The sequence below is a fragment of the Syzygium oleosum genome, unplaced genomic scaffold (assembly GCF_021117445.2).
Source record: "Syzygium oleosum isolate NSW1041296 unplaced genomic scaffold, Sole_v2.1 Sole_v2.09, whole genome shotgun sequence".
Classification (NCBI taxonomy): Eukaryota; Viridiplantae; Streptophyta; class Magnoliopsida; order Myrtales; family Myrtaceae; genus Syzygium; species Syzygium oleosum.
In genome coordinates, this window is record NW_026607493.1 from 12,456,391 (window position 1) to 12,472,868 (window position 16,478).

At 41.5% G+C, this 16,478-nt stretch overlaps 1 pseudogene; it reads right to left on the bottom strand.

Annotated features, from left to right (window-relative positions):
• Positions 1–854: 854 nt before the first annotated feature.
• LOC130138969 (cytochrome P450 76A2-like) lies at positions 855–13,292 on the bottom strand (annotated as a pseudogene).
• Between the last annotated feature and the right edge of the window lie 3,186 nt (positions 13,293–16,478).

A 16,478-nucleotide genomic window follows, 5' to 3' on the forward strand; every position in this document is an offset into this window, starting at 1 on the left:
CATTGCCTCTGTCGGCATTTGATTGAAATGCTGGTAGCATATGTACTGGCATTTGTAAATGCCCAGGAAACCACACTAAAAGGCCAGCAAAGTTATGCTTAGTTGAAGTGGGAGCCTCGTCGTCTCTCTATCTCACTCACTGTGGCGCTTCTGATTAGGGCTAGGCACGTCAGATCCACGTCTCCCAGCCCAGATCCGGTGTCGCCGACCTTGGGTGACCCCAGATTGAGTATCGCCTCAGGTCAATGACAGCATTAGCAGCAGCCATGACGCCGCAAACACACTGCTTGAGGATGGAGACTGACAGACATGGTAGGCTTTAATGGGACAGCGACCGGGTGACGAAAGGGAGCACGGCGATAACTTGGAGGCAAGGTGATGTCGAGGTGAAGTGGTGAGGCAGTGGTAGGGTCGACTATGCTGATCAGTGGGGACAAGATAGAGATATGACACTTGGTTTCTCTTTTCTTCTAGTCTTTTTATATGTAGATTTCTTACTATATGAGAACGTTTGGGCCTTCTAGAAGATGATTTTAGATCGTGAAGTTTTCCTGAAATTTAGACGATCTCAATCCTTTCAAAATACTTGATGCTTGGATGCAAGATGATGTGAAAATATGCATGAATCCTTGATCGATGTGGTTGCATGTACAGTTGTATATTTATTTAACGATGCATGATTATAACTTTGAAAATAACCTAACCTGTTTGTTTCTTCACTTCTTTAGACTTGGGATTAGTAGGAACCCAGTATTTTAACGACAATTGTCCAGGCGTGCAGTAGCATTTGAGGGAGCAAAGAAAGGTTCAGACCAGTACGTCAAACAAGCAGAAATTCCGAGCTGAACCCAGTCTCACATTGCTCTTCGTTTGGGCACCACCAGCAGGGGAACATACTTTCTCATGGTCATCCCAACCCTATCTCTCATGTCAATCGTCTTTGCATCAATGCGGCCATCAAACTGCCAATTGAACTCATGAAGCAGCGAGCTCAAAGCCAGATGAAGCACCTGATGTGCCAAGGGTATGCCGGCACACATCCTTCGACCCGCTCCAAACGGAATGAACTCGTAGTGTTGACCCTTGGAATCCAACTTCGATCCAATGAACCTCTCAGACATCCGGGTCTCTACCAATTGCCCAAGTGTTCACAAAGACCTGCATGTTTTCAGGAATGTCGTAGCCCATGAAAACGGTGTTGCCCATGGCCCTCCGTGGCACGAGAAATGGGATTGGCGGGTGGAGCCTGAGGGTCTCCTTTACAACTGCTTGCAGGTAGGGGAGCTGGTCTATATCGGTTTCCTGGACCTTTCGGTTTGACCCGACAACCCGGGACAGCTCTGCTTGGACCTTGACCATGGAGTCTGGGTCCCGTAGGAATTCTGTTAGTGACCATTCGACAGTACTGCTCGATGTTTCCACACCGGCCAAGAACATTTCCTGTGATGTCAAGAGGCGAGTATGTGAGAGCAAGCATGGCACAATTTCACGAAATGGAGCCACATCCATAAGGTTTTTTAGGGTAAGGCAATGGAGCCATAGCCATACCTTTTTTCCAATATGTAGCAACTGCGGGTAGTTATACCAAGTAGGCTACTAATTTACCACAAAACTTCGCCAAATAAATTCATAACAAATTTTTATACGTCTAATGTTGTCCTTGTTTATTTTTTGGTCGGAAATGTTGTCCTTGTTGACATACTGAGAAACTTGTTTACAAGGCTAAGGTCGGAAATGGTTCTATCAAATTCTCGACACATATTTCAGGGGGAAGAACAGCAGAAGTGCCAAAAGTTGTGTACGGAGCTCACTTTGGTGCCAAAAGTTTCATTTGGATCATTTAAGTGCTAAAAAATTTGAAAAACGATCTTTTAAGTGCCAACTCCGATTTGATTGGTCGGAAATCTGACGTGTCAAGTTTTTATTAGTATTTGAAGCCGACGTGGCTCGCCGGAGAGTACAGTCAGCGTGCAAACAATAAAACGACGCCGTTTTATTCACGATACCTACACGGCGCCGTTTTATTTAGCTTCTTCTCCCCAAAATAAGAACCCTAATCCCCAAATTGAAAGATGGAGGGTGGAAGCTCAGCAGCGGCTCACATTTGGGATACCTAACCCGCGAAAATCAGAACCTTAAATCCCCAATTATCAGCTCGCGCTTGCAGATGGAGGGCGGAAGCTTCAGCAGCGGCTCATATTCGATTAAAAAAAGCGAATTAGATGGTGAGTGTTACTGTTTTTGTGGGTTACCGAGTCCGAGAAGAACATCTTCGACTCAGTTAAATACCGGGAGAAGATTCCATGGATGCGGTAGGTATAGAGAAGGCTCAAAGTGCAAATATTTCAAATGGGTTGATGCCAAATTCTCTGGTCGAGCCACAGAAGTGATCTTGTAGCTACTTGAAGGACGACATCAACCTCCACCTACATTAATGGACGAGTTAGATGATGTCGACTCAATGCAAGCTCAAATGAAGGGCTTAACATTTTTAGTCGACCATTTGAAGAGGGAAGTTTCAAGGCTGAAAATTGAACGAAACTTTTATCGAGCATTGATTGTGTTGTTGTTCTCTTGTGTAGTATATTCAAATTTGAAGTGAGCAATGAGAAGAAGTTTGTATGTCTACCATAATCGAAGATGTGGAATATTTACTTGTATTGGGTCATTTGTAAGTAAAATGTGTTACTGGTTTGCTGCAAATTGTATGGAACAAAAGGTTTTGTTCCAATCTATGGTGGAAATGGAAGGTTGGAGTTGGAATTCATTGGTTGTGAGCACTTCAAATTTTTTTTTGCTTGGTTCTGTATTGTATATATTGGTTTGCTTGGTTTTTGCATCAGATGTAATGGTTTGCTGCAACCATTACTACGAACCATGAAGAAATTAAGGGGTGGTAACAATTTACGAGTGACTATTTCAGTGCCATAAGTTGTAAATAGTGATCGTTTCAGTGCCAAGTTTTTTTGAAAGTGATCATTTTAGTGTCAATCGCGATGAAAAAGAGATCACTCGTGTTGCACGAGTTTAAAAATAAGAACAAGTCAGTTTCAACTATGTTTCCATTGGCTTGCACCAGTCGTGGTGCATGTTGTTGCACCAGTTGAGTTGCTGGTGCATCTTGTTCTTGCACTAGCTCATACAAGTGTTGGTGCAAGAAGACGAACCAGCACCCAGAGTTGCACCGAGAGCTGTGTTGGTGCAACAGGATGCACCAACAGCCACAATTGCACTAGTGCTGTGCTAGTGCATCTTGTTCTTACACCAGTACTTGTCTTTGCTAGTGCAGGAAGATGCAGCACCCACGACTTCAACCGGCAACAATAATCAACCAACCACTTCCAAAAACAACATCAGCCTCATAACAAGGTGCAAGACAAGAAAATAACAAAAACATTGTTGCCATTGACATTGATTGGTTCTTTACAAAAATAAACATGTCCATAAAAAACATCAGTCCCCCAATCAGTCAACGATCCCCTCCCACCTAATATGTCAAAGCGAACACATAAAAACAATGGCAGCAATCCCCATCAGTGAAGATACTATGTCCAGTACCCTCCCATTGGTTAATATGCACAACACCCCCGGCTCCTTTTCCTTTTGCACTTTTGAATTGATTCATAATTTGGGCACTCTTTCGAACTGGACACGTAAGTTCGTTAACTGGCATTTCTGTCACATTCTTCTTAGCATCAACATTTTTTTTTGTAGCACGTGTGTCACGACCTACCCGTCCCGATCGAATTTAGGCCAAGAGGTATTTGTCAAGGACCGAGGCACTCCCGAGCCTCATACCTCACGCAACGAGAATTGTCTAATTTACACATTCGATTGGAGTCGCCACTAGCCATGATCAGGGGTCGGCTAGAAACCCTAATCGAGACGCGAGAGTGTCGTCTCGATACGTGCGAAAACCAGAGATTCTAAAGTTCGGGGACTTGATTACACTAGTGATCTAACTAGTGCCCTTTCGGTACCTAAACTTGAATGCTCGCGAATTAACGTACCGGGCAGCCTATCGAAAAAGTTAAAATTCCACCTAACCGTTCTAAAAATAGAAAATAACAATCAATGTATTAAAAGCGTGCAACTAGAAAATCATAAAGAAAATAAACAACCAGCGACCTAGCATCGTCTCTAAAAAAGAAAAAGGCAATCAAAAGCCCCAGGGTAAAGCCCTAATGGCTTGTCCGATTTTTGAGAATTTTTTAAAGGATTTTCTCAATTTTTACGAGTTTTAAACTAAGTCCAGAATGAAATTAAAACTAATATCTAGTGCAATAAAGCCCAAAAAGATTTCTGAACATTTCCAAATTTTTTGGAATTTTTTGGAATTTTTAGAAATTTTCCTAATTTTTTAATGTTTTTCAGATTTTTTTAAATTTTTTTTAACATTGTCGAATTTTTTTTTGGAATTTTTAATATTTTTAATATTTTAATATTTTTTTGAATTTTTAAATATTTTTTAATGTTTTTATTAATAAAAGAAGGATTCGGACTGGATCCCCTGACCCGATCCTCCCGACACCTGTCCCGAAATTCCAACCCTACCCGGAACCCTTTTTCATTTCTTTTCAATTTTTTATTCTTTTCTTTTGATTTTCCTTTTTTCTTTTTTTTTTCTTTTTCTTTTGTTTCTTTACTATTTCTATTTGTTTATTACTTTTTCCTCCCCTCTTCTCTCCTGCCATGCACTTCTGCCATACCTGTTCTTTTCTTTCCCAGAACCCCCTTTCCTCGAGAGCTTCCCTCTTATACCCGAAGTTTCACCTCCGGCTACCGAACACCACCGCCAGCCGTCGACCTCCAACGTCGACGGCCACCCATCGTCGGTCGTCGCGCCACCGCCGATGGCCACTACTCGATTATCACCGAAGCGACTCCGGCGACACCGTTATCACCTAAGAGACATACCAACTCAAACACCGCTCTAGCAAAAGAAACAGCCAAAAACCAACACATGCACGCTAAAGATGAGGAGGAACACGCTGGCTAAGGCGGCCTCAAACCGTGGGCTTCTTCGATGCCGGAAAATCTCTCCGATGGGAGGATGCGTATGCGAGACCAACTCGGACGATGCACGAACAGTGGCATAAAAACACAAGAAAAATACCAGATCAGGCACGAAATAACAATCCAAGCTTGAACGAAGCATAAAATGAAGATTACATAGACGGATCTTGGTGATATTGGTCTCGGCCTTCGTTCAGACATTTTATCAAACAAGTGGTAGGCGAGTTCGGATAAAGGCTTAAAAACTGGTCGTGAACGTGGTTTTTGGCTCAAATGTGATATGTAAAGTTCTAAACAACCATATTACACCAAAGACCTATTTCATTTTACAAAAAGACTTTAAAAAATCACCACGACCAGATTTGACACTCCAAGATTAAACTGTTTCACTGAGACACTTTATCAAACATGTGCGGCACAACCGAGTAATGGGGTTACAGATCCGATTTTAGTAGAACTCATGGCGTGTTCTCGGTGTGAAACGTTTAAAACAGCTTCTTTGAGTATCAAACGAGCACGAGTATCCATCAATGGGGGCCGGGCGACCATCGAGATAGGCTCGATGTGCCCGGCATCCGAGAGGCAAGGGAAAAACAAGGGAGGCGCGAGTCTCACCTGGTCGTGAACGGCACGGAATCAACGATGGTGACGAGATGTGCAGCTGACTCAGCTCGTTTGCGGCAACTAAGCGCGATTTCTTCGATGATTTGATACCGAAACGGACGCTCTTGAAAAGAGGCGTTCGTTTAAGTGGATGATTCAAGGTGACGGGTGAGCGACCGAGAGGGGCACGAGATTTGCCGGTCACTGGGAAGGGACCGGAACGCTCTCGTCGAAGAAAGACCCCTCTATCAAGCCGAGCTCCTTCTCTCTTTTCTCTCCTCCCTGTCTCTGTTTTTTCTTCTCGGTAACTTCCACTGTTCTTCTCTCACGGTTTCACCTCTGTTCTCTCTTTTTTGAGCTGTCCTCCTTCTTTCTCAGTCTCTTCTCCCTCCTTTTTAACTCTCCTCTCCCTCTCGTCTCTCATGTATGCAGACTCCATTTTCTTCTTTCGTGAGTGCATGCATGAAGGCAGCAAGAAAGAGAAAGTGTGAGAGAGCGCCCTTTTTGTGTTTATTTTGACCTTTTTTCCCCTGGACGTCCATCTCTCTCTACTTTTATGATAATGCTTCAGCTTTTGTTAGTCAACCATACTAGCTGCCTTATTTTCCATTCCCAGCTCAACGACACGCTTGATCAGAGCGCCTTCTCAACCTCTACAATGCCAGCAGCCGGGTCCTTCTGTTCAAGGCTGAATCAGGTCCGTTTTTTTGCTAAAACGGCTGCAGGATCTCCTGGGTTCTTGTGTTGCCAGGATGCAGCGCTGTGCCATCGCTTCCTCTCTTCTGGAATCGCGACTATCACCCTCCTCGTGCAGAGCGTCCCTCTGTTTTGTCGTCTGCTTCTTGCTATGAACAACGTGAGGGAGATGGAGGGAAAATGGGTGGAGGGCTGGGCTCGAGAAGTAGGGAGGAAAGAAATAGGGCTAAGCCCATAAAGGAAGAATGAACAAGCAAAAGGGCTTGGCCTAAATAGCTAAGATAATTAAAAGAGAGGGCGGCCCTATCGGGCCGGATCAAATCAGCCCGATCAATTCATTAATTTTTTTAAAAAAACTTATTAATTTTTTTAATTATTTTAAATAAATAAAAATAAAAAAGAAGTAAAATAAAGCGAAAAAAAGTTTCGCTAAATCTATTAATGCAAATGCGCCTAATGTCTACATGCCATACAATTTAACGAAAATATTTTTGTTTAGGAGTTAAAAATCAATCCCTAATTTTTCATGCAATTAAACCCTAAATGAATATGTAAAATTTAGGTGTCAACAACGTGTCATGTGTGGGGACCTCTCCGTAGGAACATTGGTCCCATGATCAGTCGGTTGAGATGGAACTAGTACTGGTTCTGTTGGTTGAGATGGAACTGGTGCAACTTTATTTGTTGGTGGCTGTTTTGAAGCTGTACTCGCTGTCTTCTTCTTCTTCTTTGTGCTCTTCTTTGGCTGCGCCCTTGACTCTTGAGTTGGCCCACCTTGAGAGATAAGCACCTCCGAACTTCTTCCAGGCTACGAGAACATAATTATATTGTTAACCAAATGAATTGAAATACCATAAATTAAATACATGAGTCCTACAAATCTTACATTGAAAATAGTCATTCCAGTACGTTCATCTGTGTAAATCCCATAACCATATTGCCTTATTCTTTTTCCAAGAACCCCTCTTGTTCGCTGTGGTGCATCACTTTGAGCAACTTGTGGGGAAGCAATTTGTGCAACTTGTGGGGGAGCAACCTGTGGGGCTCCCTGTCCTTGTGCAACTTGTGCAGTTGGTCGTCTTCTCACCTGAGAAACACATAACAAAATTAAACTCAGCCCATAAAAGACAAACACAACAATGTATAGCTTACTGGATATTTTTTCCTCGTTTGTTCAACAGTGGACTCAGTTGTTGTTGTTGCTGTCGTGCCTATACTTGTCCCTGCACTTGGGCCTAGAACAGGGCCTTTTGTTGGCCCTTCAGTAGGCCCAACAGCAACCTCTTTAGTATGTGTTGTTCCTAGCCCACGATCAGCTCTTACAACAACTTTTTGTTCACGTTGCCTTTTCAACTGATAACCTTTCTTATTGTGCCCTTCCTTGTGGCAATAGGAGCATTTCATCTTCACCCCGGTCCTACTCATCCTCTGACTTAATGCCTCTCCCTCCTGTATTCTTCGTTTTTTCTTCGGCCTTCCTATTTGCTTCTTTAGTGGCAAAGGTAGAGGGCCTTCACGATTTGTTGGCTCCCAAAATTTGCTACTTCGGATAGGCTGAATCATGAATTGGTACGAATTAAGGTATGAGCTTTTTTTGTATCAATCATGTAGGTAATCCTCTGGTCTTTCTTGCTTCATCAAAATGGCACAAATAGCATGGGGACAAGGAATTCCACTTAGTTCCCAGGCTCGGCATGAACACTTTCTTCTATCTAGGTTGACCACATACTTATCATTATTGTGAATGATCTCATATCCATTTTCTCCATTCCAAACCGGATGGCAGAACCTACTAGCAGCAACGTTCGCATCCAATTTCTTTACAATTCTAGGACCGCATTCTCTGCTCCACTTGGTAGCCTCATCTCTTTGCATGTGCAGTCTGGTCATGACCATAACGCGAATATCATCAAGCATGCTGATGATTGGCTTGCACCTGGCCTCTAAAATTCTGCCATTGAAAGCTTCACTGAGGTTGTTGTCAATTATATCACATTTAAATTCTTCGCTGAAGAAGGCCCGACACCAGTGCTTAGCTTCTGTCTGGAATAGTGCATCAAAGCCTTCCTTTGTCAGTTGCAACAACCCCTGTTTCGCTAATCTGAAGTCAGCCATGTTGGTACTCTTCGCTATCTGCCAACATAGACCTTAGCTTCATCGCCGTGAAGATAATGGTAAATGATATCCTTAATACCATTATCGTCACTAAAAAATCTCAAACCATCCTTCAATTCCTTCCCAAGAACACAATAGTGCAATTTTTGCACTTTGCATCGACAAAAATACACCAAATCCCTCACAAAATCAATATATGATGGCTTCCCAACATTGACGTAAATATTACCTTCGTTCCCACCACAATATTCCCAGTCGTCAGCGGCAATAACAAACTCTCCACCGTAACAAACAATGACGCTCACATGATTCCCCTCCATTTCGATGCTGCACCCAAAGAATAAAAATAAAAAGTCATTCATTGGGACCACATAGCAGAATCATCAACAATTTTACATTTAATTGATTAAATAATTATCGAAAAAAACAAAGGAAGCCGATTTATTCAATTGATTAAACAACGTGAGGTCCCCAACACCCATTTTTCAATTCGACCCTATTCGGTCCCCGCATAAATACTAACTAACTAAATAAAGTCGAGTCCCCACCACTGTTCCCAGCACTCCAACCAGTTTTCCTCTGCGCTGAGCCCTCATTTTCCCCACAACGCCCTATTTTTCAATTCAGTCACATTCGGTCCCCACAATTTTGCCCTCCCCACAAAAGTGATTAAACAAAAGTGAGGTCCCCACCATTTTTCCCTCCCCATAAAAGCAGTCCAAGCCGAGCCCTCATTTTGCCCTCCGTGCCCCAATTTGCCTGTCGGAACCCTAAATTCTCCACCCAATTGACCCACGGCGAGAACATGACAAATCTGAGTGAAGTGTCTGAGCGACGGTGGGCCAGCAAACAATAGTGCAGCTACGACGACAGCCGACTGATGGCGGGTGAGCGACGGTGGGCGAGCGACGGAAGGCGATCGAGGGAGCTACGGCGAGCGAGGGAGTGACGTGAGAACTCAAGATCCGAGCCCTAATTTTAGTCCCCCTTCTTCAGCGACGTCATTTTTTAAACGCAGTCAACGTAGGAAAATGAAGCGACGTTTCTTGTGGAGGATGGAAAACGACGTTGTTTATGCCATTCCACGTGGACTGCGATTTAAAATATTTGCCACGTCAACTTATTTTTCTTTAATATAAATGCCACGTATTAATTTGGCCGGAATCTCTTGCCATTGGCACCAAAGTGATCATTTTTCCTCCGATTTGGCACTTAAGTGATCTAAATAGAACTTTTGGCACCAAAGTGAGCTCCGTACATAACTTTTGGCACTTCTACTGTTCTTCCCCCCATATTTCACAAGGCTAAGAACCCTAACCATAAAGCTAAAAGATTATATTGATGGAAGAATGCCGATCTTCTTCTGAGTAAAGTTATAAGTAGAAAATTGATTCATAAAATTGAGTAAGATGATGTGTTATACATTAAGGAGATAATTAAATAATTAAGTGATATTGAAGCAACTTACAAGTCACTACGGTATCAAATTGCTAATCATTACTTGAAAAATATTAGTTTCAATGTTTCTATGGTCGTGTGGGGCTTTGTCTATTAGTTGTGTCGTCATCCTTCCATAAGCACTAATGAGACATTTTATACACATGAGGAACGTGGATTCTCAACTTCACACACTATTTCCTTAGATATTTCGATAAATCTCAACAATTAATTTATGAAAAATGACCATTGTTTTTATTTCTACCCTTCCATAAGCACTAATGAGACATTTTATACACATGAGGAACGTGGATTCTCAACTTCACACACTATTTCCTTAGATATTTCGATAAATCTCAACAATTAATTTATGAAAAATGACCATTGTTTTTATTTCTGTCTCTAGGATGAGATTCACCAACACCATCAATCCATGTCCAAATTTTGTTCCACCATTGCTGGTCTTTTCATTGCCATTGTTACATGTAGCTGCCGTCAAACCTACCTCTTCTCTCGAAAGAGAGAGGGAAAAGGAAGGGATTTGGTTGCAACGGTTAAAAATACAAAATGTCTTGATTGATTGGCAATCAATCTTGAGACAAGTAACATTCTTAATCGAAAAACTCTGCTTACGGAAACTGGAGACTTTGACTGTATGGGCAATCAGAATTAACAGACATTCAGACTTTATTCCTCAACAAGTACTCAATCTTCTTCATACAATTCTATCCAACATGTAGATTGGAAGATGATCCTCTGAAGACTGTCCAACGGGAAGATTGGAACTGGAGTATAAAAGGAGATCAATGCGTTGAGGAGAATAAAGACGAGATCAGAATAAAAAATTTCAAAGCTAGAGAACTTCATACTTATCTTCCGTGAGCTGAAATTGTTATCTTTGAGAGAGATTGTAAGAGTAATAGTGCGAGTTAGAGAGATCAGTCACATACACTTGAGAAGTGAACACGTAGACTTTGTAACCTCTTATTGATTGAAGGTTATCAGCACGGGAGAGTGGATGTAGGCTTAATCTAAGTCGAACTACTATAAATTCTGTGTGCAAATTTTCTCATCTCAAAACTCTTATCGATTATTTTTTATATATCTTTGCACACCGATAAATTGCATTAAACTCTTGTTGATATTCAGACTCTGACCTCTACTCATTGATCAATATCATCAAGTAGTAGGGTTGCTGATTACACTCTAATTTTGAATACTTTACTTCCTTTTTAAATTTGTCAAGATTAGTTAAAATTACCTATTTACCTCCTCTAGGTGATATTGCTTGCTCTATCAGCCACCGCAAGTCTCCATTGGTGTGGCTGTTAGCCTGTTGCAAGGGGTTGCCACTGTCGCGGCTCATCCCTTCCTCCCCCTCATCTCTCTTTTCCTACCCTGGGCCTTGCCACCAAAGCCCTCAACCTTGAATCGCATGCTCACAATGACTACTTCCAACTCAATCCGGCACCATCGTGACTTAGATCAACCAAGATCTGAGGTTGTCGAAGCCCCAAATGGATGTTAGTATCTTTGGCGACCTCGGACAAGTCATTTGGGCTCTGCCACCGAGCAAGGAGGAGCGGCGAGCCTAAAGAGGGAAAATGGAGGAGAGAGAGGTCTACGAGCGGAGATGAGGTGAGAGAGAGGGATGTGCGTGAAGGCCGAGGGTGGAGAGAGGGACGAGAGGCGGGAGCAGCCGCAATGGCCGTCTTCCGGTGAGTCCCGCAATTACTTCGTTTTTTTTTTTATATAATTGTTGAAAGGTAAACAGCTTTGACCCTTTAAAAAAAAAACACAAAACGGTACTCTGTCTCTGGCACACGTGCACGCACACGTATTAACTGTTATGATCCTTCGAAAAAAAAAGCAGAAAGAAAGTTCCATAAACATTAGGACAGCCATGACTTTTCAAAAGCTTCTTGATTTATTTATGCTAGCTTAGTACATCAATTACGTAATAACAGTTTTAATCTTTGGTCTCAAGACAACTTAAATTTCTTTTCCACGGCAGAAAAGATAAAAATTCAGTTAAATGCATGTAGAGACGAATCGACACACTTGTAGCCTATGCAAACGAATTAACCAATTCAGGGTAGGAGTTTCGTTACTGCGTTTTGTGTGTCGTGCAAGAAAACAAGTCACGCAACATATGCACCTATGATCTATCCCCTGCACATATGATCGGACATAGGAATCCTTATAAAACTAGCAATTCAAAGTTTGTGATCGTACCAGGATGAATGTTTTGATTTGCTTCTGAGAAAGCTTGGCCGGCTCAGTCCTTATTGTTTCCTTCGAACTCAAGCAACACATCCAGAAAATCCCTCTGATCATTGTCTCCCCGATTTTCTTCTCCTCAATCCTTTCCCTCACGAAATCCGAAGCGATCCTCATGGCCTTCCCCATATCCCGATCCATCTTCCTCCTCAGCCCTTGCGGGTCCAACCACAGCAGCCACCGGAATAGGTCCACGGCCTGACCACTCCATCAATCCGGTCATTGCCACGAAAAACTCTGATCCAACCTTCGAGTCCACATCGAGCAAATCTCGGGACAGCATGAGATTCCCTAGCTAGCAAATTGAATGCCATGAGGAACACGAAATGCGCGAGATGTATAACTTCTCCGAGTTGGACCTTATCCGCAGACGCCGCCTCCCCGATCCATGTCAACATGTTGTTGACACACTTTCTCCTGATTGGAGCTGTTTCGTTGAGCCACTTGGGGACTAGCATGTCCACCGTCAACAGTCGCCTTGACACCGGCCAATATGTGCCGTATGGGGCTAGGGCGATAGATCCTTTGTAGTAGTCATGAGATCGCATGAGCTATGTCATGGTTCGCTCCACAAAATTGAGGTCTTGGTTCTTGAAGAACTCGGCCACAACTCTGCTTGAGAGAATCAACATGGTGTCTATGGAGCCTAGTCTAAGCCAAATTATCGGACCATACTTTTCGCAGAGGCCAGCCAGTGTTATAATACAGCAAGCAAATAGATATATAGCTTTTTGAATTGTTCCCTTCCTCTATTGCTTAAATTTAGGTGGCCATTATCTAATTACAAGCTCAAACACACTTCAAGATCATCAAAGCAAGTCAGTGTACTTATAAAAGAGTAGTTTAGCTATATTCTCAAACAGTCTATACCCTCAAATGCAAACTTAAGGCAGTGGCTCCATAAGTTGATCAGTTAAGCGTGAATCATTAATTGTTGGCCATCAAGCCAATCAACGACTTGTTACCGTTGACAAACTGCTAATATCTTCTTCTATTCGATGTTACAATTATAAATGGTCCTGGTGCTTTTGACATGCACGTGAACCATCTTGTCATGAATGTGCATACTTAAAATGGAGTGTTACTCCTGCATACACGGTAAAACAAACAGATCTATACAAGTTTCTTTTGTCAATTAATGCCATCTTAACTCCTAAATATGTTACTATTACATATGCTTGTATCCACCATCACCAATCCACGGTTCCGTAGATTGGAAAACTTAAAACCACGTTAAAGTCTTACTTCAAAAGAAATTAGAATCATATTGCAAGGTGAGAACAATTTTACCGGTATTTATGCATTTCTTCTCCGCAAAGTTTAATGAATTTCGCAAGCTCTCCAGCTCAAGGAGATGAGTTTCATCAACTCATTGGAACCACTTGACACAGAGCTTTAGCCTTCTATTGCACTGGGTCATATACTCTAACTCACCATGTCAAGGGAGAGAATACGAATATGAATACTTTCATTATGAAATTTTTAAAAAGATTAAACTGAAGACTACCTTGAGGTCAGACTTCTTGGTTATTGGCTCATCATTCAACAATCTTTAGTAAAGTGAACAGTGACATTCTCTGAACCCTCTGTACTTACCATTTCTAGCACGACAACCCTCTTCTCGAAACCACAAAAAAAAGGAAAAAGAAAAAAAAACAGAAGTCGATTTAGTTGACATTTATCACATAACAGTACAAGCCGAGATAAACATCATCACCGGCAGATATGAGTGCATCGTCAGCAAGCGTAGCATTAAATTCTAGTGAACTTTTATTTTGAATATGGCATGATTTCAAAACGTGAGGGATGCAAATTTCACATGACTTTACTCTATTAGCAAATCGAAGAGAACTAAGCGACTCTTGGAATATATGGAGGTGAAATTTTAAGTATTGGATCACTGGCTTTCTGTAGATATAAAAAATCAAGCCAGGACGTCAAAGTTATCATTTTTTAGAATTTTTCATCCAACGTCTTATTAACTCAATTTTTGCACCTATGGAAGGCCGTGACTCGATGTTTTGAATTCATCAAATTGGCAAATTTTTTGAAAAATTATATTCATGTGTGATTTAGACAAATTTGACCAACTTTGATTGAGCAAAAGTTTTCCACCTGAGTCAATGGGAAGAGGAAATTTTCTTGAATATATCGATATTCTATTTTAATATCGGGTCACGGGCTTTGTGTAGGTACAAGATTAAGTCAAAGGGAAGAAGGATGTACAAGTCATCATTTTTCTGTTCGACTTCCCAATGACAGGTTTTGGGTTTATGTTTTAGGGTTTAAGATTTTAGGGTTTATAGTTTAGGGTTTATGTTAAAATAAAATGTAGTTGAGATTCGGACCGTGTTGTTAATTTTTGTAGGAAAATGTAAAAACAAAAGAAGAATTACCGGCTGAAGTGTTCAAACTAGAATTGTAACATACTTTGCCTATGCCTTTGGCATTTCTAGACTATAAGCTACAATACAGTTTCTCTCGCTTTTGTAGAAGTTCTATTACATGCTCTTCGAAGTGGCATATTCAAAAGTTTTATGAGCTTTAGCCATACCCCATCACAAATCTGGAGGATGCATGGGTTTTCGAGGATGTGGAGGATGCACCGATGTTTGAGCTTCCTGGTGCATGGGGCTTTGGCAGTAAGAGATGTGAATTTCACATGATTTTACTCTAATAGGAAATCGAAGACAACTAAGTGACTCACCAGCTAAATATTGCCCTAGAGAGATGTTAACAAACATCAACATCTTGGAATATATGGAGATGCAATTTTAAGGATCGGGTCACCGGCTTTTCGTAGGTATAAAGAATCAAGCCAATGAGAAGGATGTCAAAGTTATCATTTTTTAAAATTTTTCATCCGATGTCCCATTAACTCGATTTTTGCACCTACGGAATGCTGTGACTCGATGTTTTGAATTCATCAAATTGTGAAATATTTTGAAAAATCATATTCATGTGTGATTTAGACAAATTTGACCAAATTTTGATTGAGCATAAGTTTTCCACTTGAGTCAGTGGGAAGAAGGAAATTTTATTGATTATATTGATATGCTATTTTAAATATTGGGTCACGGGCTTTGTGTAGATACAAGATTAAGTCAAAGGGAAGAAGGATGTACAAGTCATCATTTTTTAGAATTTTTTTGTCCGACTTCCTAATGACACAAGTTTTGATTTTATGTTTTTAGGGTTTAGGATTTTTAGGGTTTAAGGTTTTAGGGTTTATAGTTTATAGTTTAGAGTTTATGTTAAAATAAAATGTAGTTGAGATTCGGCCCGTGTATTTAATTTTTGTAGGAAAATGTAAAAAAAGAAGAAGAATTACCGGCTGAACTGTTCAAACTAGAATTGTAACATACCTTTGATATTTCTAGACTATAAGCTACAATGCCGTTTTCTCGCTTTTGTAGAAATTCTATTACATGCTCTTCGAAGTGGCAGATTCAAAAGTTTTATGAGCTTTAGCCATGTAACGACCCGGTCCGACGAGGGCGGGGAGTGGTCGCCGGGGCCAGAGGGCCTGGACAAGGAGCGGCTCTTGGCAGGCTTCTAGGATGGCAATGGGGGCATGTCTCTTGTCCCACATCGCTTAGGGGGGGAGTCCTGAGATTGCTTATAAGGCTTGGGTGGCCTATCCTGTGTAACGCGTTTCACACGAGCTTCCGCTGTGTGCTGAGAACAAAGCCTTGAGGGGTGTGTGATCTCCAAAGAGGACAATATTGGACTGGGATGGGTTGGGTTGGGGCCCTACCCCAAACAACGACACTTTTAAAGTCGTGAGGGTCAGTGGGCCCAAAGCGGACAATATTACACAGTGTAGACCCGGGGTGTTACAAGCCATACCCAATCACAAATTTGGCGTTGAGGGATGTGAATTTCACATGATTTTACTCTATTAGCAAATCAAAGAGAACTAAATAACTCACTAGCTGAAGATTGGTCACGGGCTTTCCATAGGTATAAAAAATCAAGCCAATGGGAAGGATGTCAAAGTTATCATTTTTTAGCATTTTTCATCCGACGTCCTATTAACTCGATTTTTGCACCTATGGAACACTGTAACTCGATGTTTTGAATTCATCAAATTGGGAAATATTTTGAAAAATCATATTCATGTGTGATTTAGACAAATTTGACCAAACTTTGATTGAGCATAAGTTTTTCATCTGAGTCAATGGGAAGAAGGAAATTTTTTTGAATATATCGATATGCTATTTTAAATATCGGGTCACGGGCTTTGGGCGTAAAGGGCTTTGTCAAATTGGAATGAATACTTTTGTCCTCCTTGTACTAAAATGAATAGGCATGATGTTCGAGCTTCCGGG